The sequence below is a fragment of the Berghia stephanieae genome, chromosome 7 (assembly GCF_034508935.2).
Source record: "Berghia stephanieae isolate SIO BIC M18660-M18661 chromosome 7, UCSD_Bste_1.3, whole genome shotgun sequence".
In the NCBI taxonomy this organism is placed as follows: domain Eukaryota; kingdom Metazoa; phylum Mollusca; class Gastropoda; order Nudibranchia; family Aeolidiidae; genus Berghia; species Berghia stephanieae.
The window spans coordinates 8,937,795-8,946,957 of NC_088366.1; the positions used below are offsets into that span (position 1 = coordinate 8,937,795).

General features: G+C 35.1%; 1 protein-coding gene across 1 annotated transcript in view; it reads right to left on the minus strand.

The window, feature by feature from the left end:
* Nucleotides 1-7,512: 7,512 nt before the first annotated feature.
* LOC144976652 (dual specificity calcium/calmodulin-dependent 3',5'-cyclic nucleotide phosphodiesterase 1C-like) overlaps nt 7,513-9,163 on the minus strand; it is a 50,814-nt gene continuing 49,163 nt past the window's right edge. The window contains exon 14 of the mRNA XM_078920961.1: nt 7,513-9,163. This exon is cut by the window's right edge and continues 1,030 nt beyond it. The gene's annotated coding sequence lies outside the window, so the exon portion shown is untranslated.

A 9,163-nucleotide genomic window follows, 5' to 3' on the forward strand; every position in this document is an offset into this window, starting at 1 on the left:
CCACAAACAGTCGTTTTCCCGCCAGTACCATTCGCACATGGAACAGCATCCCTGAAAATGGCAGGGCAACCAATAACCCGACAATATTCTATAATCATCGACCAGTTAAAAACCAATAGATAGATGTTAAGTCAATGCCACCCCACAACACCTAGGTGCGTCAATCTTCATCAAATGAAGCTGCAACTATTTTGGATTGGAAACCGACAAGTTTTCAAGGTGCTCAGAACGTAGCCTTCGTTTACTTAGAGCCTGAAAAATCAGTCACCAGGGGCCACTCATATAAACTTCTGAAACCCAGAGTTAAAACCACCTTTCGGCAGAACTTTTTTACACAGAGAGTTATTGAACGTTGGAACGCATTGCCAACAAATGTTGAAGCGCCGAGTGTCAATGCTTTCAAGATTAGATTAGATGCTGTGATGGAAAGTTATGTGCATAGTGTAGAAGTTTGTTGTTTGTTTTTAAGGGTTTTACGGCGCTTGCAACACATTAAGGTCATATCAGCGCCAGTGAAAAGGAAGAAAATGGGATAGTAAAAAGTTATAGAATTAGAATTAAAGCACAAAAGAAAAGGTGAGACAAAGGGGAATTGGTTCAAATAGGGAACAGATGTAGATTCCAAGAGTACACTATCAAAGTGCTTAGTCTGAGATCACCTAAAAGTCTCATCCAGGCACAAGCACAGGTCCCAACTAAGAGGAATACACTCAAATGTTTACAAATCATATAATATAATATGTAAACTAAACATAATACAATGCATATGAGAGAGATGATTTACAAGGAAAAAAATATCATCTCTCAAAACTATAACTATACATTCGACTGTTTCCCTCTCAGCCAAGGACTCCGACCAAAGTCAGGACAAAAGCAAGCAATCTCATTAAAAGTCAAAGACAGAAAGCAATTGAAAAACAGATAAGAGGGGATAGAAGACAAAGCAAGTACCTCCCTGCCCAAAATAGCTATGATCAAAAGATCAGTAAGGAAATGCAGTGTAGGTTAGCCCCTGATCACAAGATCAGTTAGGGAAATGCTGTGGACAAGACATTCAGTGACTGGAAAGACTCGGCGACAAGCCAGTGGCCTAATCAAGTGACGTCGATACCTTCTATTCTATTCTATTCTATTCTGACACTCAATTTACAACCTCAGACATGTATTTAATGTCATTTTTAGGTTAGTGCACTGCCTAGCGATTTGTTAGCATGGAATGCTCAAGAAAACAACTTTCCCCATTGAATATTGGTTAGAACTCATGATTTGTTTTATAGGGGCCTGGACTTGTATTTTGACGTAATTTTTTAGTCAGTGTCAGACTATAAGTGCACAAAGGCTATGGTTAGTTTTAGTGGTGTTTGGACACTTTTGACGTCGATTTTGGCCACAAAGAACTGGCCATTTGGTAGCCCCGGAGGGATGGACTTGTCTAAAACCATGTTAGCCCGCGGCCTTCATTTCAAATGTTATCAATTGCGTCAATGAAGGAAGCAGTAATAGCATTTACTCTAGGATTTTGGCTATTTTTTTTTTTAATAGCCGCCGCTCTGAAATGAGGACACGTTGGTTCGTGACATTCTTGCCGTTGAGCCGACGTGCACTTATTTGCAGGTTTGATAACCCAATTCCTTATGGGCTCATTGTTGTAATGGAAATCTATAAAAAATGACGCAAAATAATATTGTCGATTATAACACTGCTAAACTTGGCCCATAAGTGGGCTCGGATGTCAGACCTGCATATATGTATACATCGCGTTGAACTGACATCATAGATCATTGCATGTTTTTATTTTTTTAAAAACTTAAATTGATTGATTTATTTATTATATTTTAATATTCATTAATTAATTAATTTAATTTAAATTTTTGTTTATTAATTTATTTAATTTAACTATTTATTAGTTAATTTAATTTATTTTTTATTTGTTAATTTATTTTATTAACATTTTTATTTATTAATTTATTTTATTACATTTTTTATTCATGAATTTATTTTATTAAAATTTTTATTCATTATTTTATTTAATTTAATTTTGCGTGGATTAGACCTCTGATGTCATTAACAATTAATTAAAACATGATGTGCAAAGCTCGTATGTAGACTTCGGAGTTTTGATCCACCGACCGTGAAAATTGAGACTTCAGAGGTTTGATCTAACGACCATCGATATCCAAAAAGATGTTAAAAAAGCGCTTTACATTTGTGACCGTTAAGAAAGCACTTTACATTTGTGACCGTTAAGAAAGCACTTTACATTTGTGATCGTTAAGAAAACACTTTACATTTGTGACCGTTAATAAAGCACTTTACATTTGTGACCGTTAAGAAAGCACTTTACATTTGTGACCCTTAAGAAAACACTTTACATTTGTGACCGTTAAGAAAACACTTTACATTTGTGACCGTTAAGAAAGCGCTTTACATTTGTGATCGTTAAGAAAACACTTTACATTTGTGATCGTTAAGAAAACACTTTACATTTATTGTGACCGTTAAGAAAACACTTTACACTTGTGATAGTTAAGAAAACACTTTACATTTGTGACCGTTAAGAAAGCGCTTTACATTTGTGATCGTTAAGAAAGCACTTTACATTTGTGATCATTCATGTCCAAACGGTTTATGAAGATCAAGTAGCAGAAAATCCTGAGTTAAAACAGATGCACATAATATTGAGAAGAGCGAGTTTGGATTTTTAATAGTAGTTAAAATATTGATAAAATTTCTGAATTTTGATCATTTCGACTTCAAACTCAATTTTAATCATCTAGAGTGGCTATGTGATCTAGTGGTATGACACTCACCTTCGATCGGCGGGTCCTGAGTTCGGGTCCTGCTCTGAGCAGCGCATAGCCGAGTCCTTTGAAAATGCTCTTTACTCACATTTTCTCACAGTACAGCACTCAGCATTGTCTAAGTCGAAAAATTAAAAAAGTAATATCGCGAAACAGGCATCATGTCTCGTCATACCTGTTGTGTTGCTGTTGGATAGGGACCTCTTTGAACTCACTCAACCCTAACCTGGCCCCCCAGGAAAACGCGACCGATGCGGCCGCATAATTTGCCACTTACCGCAATGCGGCCGCATAATTCACCTTTTACCGCATAATTATGCAAAATATGTTGTTTTTTGCGTGAATTTATGACCATTGTATGAAGAAAAATGAAACCGAAAAAGGCCGACGATGTTCCCAAATACGTGACAGTGACTTCCCATTTTTCAACCCTGCTAAGCTGCTCCTGACTCCTGTCTCCACCTTGGGCTCAACTTGAGAGCCTCACAAAGCTTAAAACTGTACCCGAGGAGGAGATCAAGAGGTACACCCGGCAGCTTGGGCCCCTCGCGGTGAAGAACTCCATCACCTCTTCTGTTGAAGTGCCACATTTTTGGCAGTCCATTTCTGATGAAGTGCCCGCTTTGGCTGCTTGTGCCAAGTGGTACATATACACCACGATCAACAGCGTTGATGCTGAGCGCAGCTTTTCTGTTTACAATCTGATATTGTCAGACAGGCGCAGGAGTCTTAGCACATCGTCTCTGCGACATCTAGCTTTTCTGTGCTACAACAAATAATTAAGTTTTGAATTTGCGTTGTAGTTCTTTAATTTTGAATTGGTTAAATGTAAATAAAGCAATGGAAAAATTTAGACACTGATTTATTACTTTTTTCTTGTTTTGCATAACTTGTAATTTCCCTTGCATAATTTGCCTTTTCCCCCCGCATAATTTGCAATTTCTCCCGCATAATTTGGGATATTTTTTTGCATATTTCCGGGGGGCCAGCCTAACACCAACTTTCTCATTGGTCCTTGGTTACTTTTACCCCATCATTAAATACATTTTCCTGAGATAAATTATAGTCATATTATTTAAGCTACTGTTTTTGAATTAACGTAATAATGGTATTTGAATAAAACAATGTACATTTTGGTTTCTTTTAGATTGAGTCACTGAGTATATTTTTTTATTCAAATATGAAAATCACCAAAAATCTCTCGGGAGCGAGGATAGCACACAGCTAGAGGATTAGGGTTGAGAGAAAGCATTTTAAGTGCATTTAGTGGTTATTGTGCTATATAAATGTTCACATGTTTTTAATGTTCATTTCAATATAATACAAGTTTGTCATGGTGGTTACTTGGCTATTCCTGGCTAAGGATCCAAGCCAGGACTAGGGTAAAACCATGTTACTTCGTTCCAGACGAGAGAGAGAGAGAGAGAGAGAGAGAGAGAGAGAGAGAGAGAGAGAGAGAGAGAGAGAGAGAGAGAGAGAGAGAGAGAGAGAGAGAGAGAGAGTACAAAAATAAAAACTCACTCAAGTAATTTGTGACTGTGACCTATATTCTCAAAGGGGGTCCTGATAGCTCAGTTGGTAAAGCACTCGCTTCACAATCAAAGGGACTGAGATCAATCATGGGTGCAGTTGAGATTTTTTTTCTGACCCCTGTGTCCACCTATCAGTGACTGGGTAGCTGGGTCAGTTAGATCTGGTGGAAAGTACTTTGCGATCAACAAGCATTCTATCCAAAGGGTAGCAAGCAATTGCTATTGTCCTTTCAGGCTATATAAACCGGGATAAAATCCACCTCAATAGGCTTAGTGGCTCTGAAGGCTCTGAAGGACTAATTTTTAAAATATTCTCAAAATGTTGTTATGTTGGAAATATAATATTGATACTGAAAATTTAATTTGTAGTAGAATTATGAAATTTGGATAAAGTCTATGCGTTTTATTGAATAGAAGCTATAGGGAACAAAAATGTGATGTAAACATACTGGTTCAAATCTGATTGGAAGTGTAAAGCCAGTCTTTGGAGGACTGGGGATACATACATTGGGCAACTAATCTTCTGGTTTCAGAGTGATGGCATCTACAATTTTCTATCCTAAATAAATGCTGGTCGTCAATAAAGATTCATCCATTCTCGCTCTTTTACGCCCTCATAATCATAAGAATCTGCCAAGTCATCCTTCCTGCCACTAACATAGTTATGCCACCTTATTATATGACTCAATACATAACTTTTTGTGACTATGTGGTCAAGTGGAAAAGGCTCTTTACTCACATCACATTCTCAAATCATATTCAGGTGTAAAATGAGTACCTGGCTGTTAACAGCGTTGTCTCTGTCCGGAAAAAAAATTGTAATATCGTCTGACAGGCGTCATCTCTCTTTCTACATGTTACGTTTCGCTGTTGGTCAGGGACCCCTTGTAAAGCGCTTTGAGCACATTTAGTGGATATTGCGCTATATAAAAGCTCAATCTTCTCATTGTTTGTAGTTTATCCGGAAGACTGTTTACATACTTCCAAGGAGATTTGTTTTGTTTTGTTTGTTTTTAAGTGTTTTATGGCGCTTGCAACATATTTAGGTCATATCAGCGCCAGTAAGAAAATTGGATAGTAAAAATATTCTAGAGGTACAATTAAAAAAACATGAAGAAAAAGTAAGACAAAGGGGAATTGGTTCAAATAGGAAACAGATGTAGATTCCAAGAGCGCACTATCAATGTACTTAGTTTGAGATCACCTAAAAGTCTCACCCAGACACCAGTACAAGATCCCACTCAGAGGAATTCACTCAAATGTTTACAAATCATATGCTAAACAATAATAATAATAATAATAATAATAATAATAATAACAATAATAATAATAGTAATAATAATAATAATAATAACAGTACATAACAGAGAGATGATTTATAAGGGGAAAAAATATCATATCTCAAAACTATAACTATACATTCAACTGTTTCCCTCCCAGCCAAGGTCTCTGGTCAGGGCCAGGACAAAACTAAGTTATCTCAGTCCAAGGCAAAGACAGAAAGTAATTGGAAAACATGTATAGGGTTATAGAAGACAAAGCAAGTACCTCCCTGCCCACTATGGGAGGTCGGGAATCCCACCCAGCCAAGAAGATTTGGACCGAAAAAGAGGACGCCAAGACATCTCTGTCTTATTTAGTTTTGTAAAGTACATTTGTGTCAGTGCATGACATAATCAGTTGGAAGGTGAAAATTTTGGATTTGCATTTTTTTTTTGGGGTGCATTTTCTGAAAGAATATGCCACCGGAGCAATTTAATCTTTATTTGAAGTAAATTGGATGATTTTTCATGAAGTTATGGTCAGATGTATGGGAAAGGTTTCCAGCAACTTTTCTCAAATTTCATAGTTTTTCAACTTGACTAGCTGTAAGACTATTTAGAAGTGAAATTAAGCTTTGATATTTCCCGAAGATGTACAAAAAGGGTGGATTTAATAATTTATAACAAGAACTCATTTTTGATAAAAATTGACCTTCTAACTAAACTTGGCAACATCTCAGTTCAAAACTGATTATGTCATTCACTGTAACATATACTTAAAGTTTCATATTTCTGATTATTTCATCTTTAATTTCACATCTTGACCATTGCCTCACTCCAACTCCGACAGAATACTATTTTGATACAGGGGTTAAATTAAAAAAAAGAAAGATACATGGAGTGCGTGAAAACAGTCAAATGGTTATATTGGTCAAATAATAATAATAATTATTTATTCAAAGTTGTTGAATACAAAGCATCAGCTCAATTCATTTCTGCATTATTTTTTTTTGGTAAAAATTAATGAAACAAAATATAAAAGGGAAAGGAAGGGGGTGGGGGGATTAATTGAATGAATCTTTAAAAATAAAATGTTCTGAATTTTGAATGACCATAATGAATAACAAACTAAAGATAATAATAATAAATAATAATAATAATAATAATAATAATAATAATAATAATAATAATAATAATAATAGTAATATAATATAATAGTATAAGTCTACTCCGGATAATCGTAACTTTTGGTTAATAGCAACATTTCCTAAGAAACGGAATTAATTCTGTATAAAAGTCACTTGTTAATTGCAACAAACTTCGGTTAATCGCAACTAATTTTAGACCTCAAAAAGTTGCAAATTCAACAAATCATTCAAACAAAATCTCATGATTAAATTTCATCATGGGTGAAATCATGACAGGTTGAAGAATCGAGAGTGGGAGGGGTTTATTGCTACAGTAGTGTGTCACCACTTTATTAGAGACAAAAGAGAGTGAGGCTTTGCAGTATGTGTTTGTGAGGTCATTTGTGACCATTAGATAGGAGACGAGGAGGCTGGGCATAGTCTAGACAAAGAGTAGACAATAACTGTTGTAAGGAGAGACTGAGCGATATCCTTTGTTTTGGAGCTGACAACTGCGCATTGTGACCAATGGGTTTGGTGAGAGCTCATCATGGCTAATCTCTTTGACTCTTACAAATGTTGAGAACAAAAGAGTGTAAACTCAGAGGGAAAATGTTGCAATAGTTTATCAGGTGTTGCAATTATCAGGAGTGGATGTATTAATAAGTAGTTGTAGAAGAATAAGGAGAAGAAGAAGAAGAAGAAGAAGAAGAAGAATAGCAATGATTGATAATAATAATAATAATATAATAATAACATAAAATAATAACAATAGAAATAATAATAGAAATAATAATTAATAATAATAATAATAATAATAATGATAATAAATTGCTTGCACATTTTGACAATAAATTTCTTTACCGATAACCGATAGAAATGGTGATGATATATTTTTACAATTTACAACGATAAAGGTAGTGATGATAATGATAATGACGTGATCTCTCTATTCTCTCTCTCTTAAATGGTTGGACAATAAATGGCCAGTGGCAATTGGAAAATAAATTGAATATTTTTTTTTTATCATGAGAAATCATAACATATTTCATTAAATTTCATATTTTTAAATAAATAAACAGCATTTCATTAAGCACAACTTTTAAAAAAGGATAATTATTTTTCTTCAAAAATAGAATTAAACAAAAATAAATTAAATTAATCATGTAACTTGATTAAGAAAAGTGAGTGGAGCAGGCACTTATGTTGATAATAACAAGAAATGAAGTGAGTAGGAAAGTGACAGAAGACAACAGAGAATAAAAACTTCGCGGCGGCGATGGGGGCTCGAACCTTTGACCTTACTGGTACGACAACTCCACCTGGCCGGGGGGAGATCGTGACTATACCATATGAGCTATCCAAGACCCCAAAAAAACATCGCTTCAAACCTTAATCTAACTATAGCCCCTCTCCCTGGCTTCTTGAGGTCACGGGTTCAACACACACAAACGCCGCAAAGTTAGTTGGTCAGCATTTAAGCATAATAGAAAATATTCTCAACACAAACATGTAACATAGAAACGACTGAGACATTGAGTATGCTCCAGTATTTAGGGTGAATTATTAATTCAGAAAAGTGAGTGGAGCCCGCACTTTTGTTGATAATAGAAGAAATGAAACGAGTAGGAAAGTGCCATAAGAAAACAGAGAATAAAAACTTTGCGAGAATTTAATTCAAACAGGGCTGCCCTTTGCTAAAATTTTAAAAGCCTGAAAATGTTTCATGCAAAGAGCATATATATGAAAATATTTCGTTCTCTTCATCAACTGACATCACCCTTAAAACATTGTTAAGGATACACAACCACCTAGTTTCCCCTTAACCATTGTCTTTAAATAAGCAATATACTTTCATCTTTTAAAAAACAACTCAGAATAATGGCCAAGATCAGCCAGAAGACTTTTTTAAAAGCTGAAAAGGGCATCCCTGATTCAAACCATCATTTTTGTTCCTGTTTGTCTGGTCGTAACTGCATTCATACCGGTCTCCAACAAGAAAACAGTCAAAACAATATATGGTTTTATCTTCTTCAGATGATCTAGTCTTATCACAGATCTTGCTATCTTAGTGAAAATAGTAAAAAACATTAACTCAATAAACCCTAACACCGACTATATCCGTAGTATGCAAGGGGATACTTTCACCCCATGCTATTTATTACATTTTTTTCTAAGACCAATTATAAACGTGGTATCAAGGCTAATGTTCTTAATGGTTACATGTTCATGGTAGTTGAATAAAAATATCTATGCACATGCTCATTTTTAATACATTTTTATTCCAATTTTGAAAAGTAGGAATGAGTTAGTTAAATCATGGAGATACAGATTTTTTAAAAGACATTTAACAGCACTTGCAACCCAATTGGGTCAAATAAAGCCAGCTGGGGGGATGCTAAAATCAAAATTGAATTTTAAGCCTTAATTATTAAAATTTG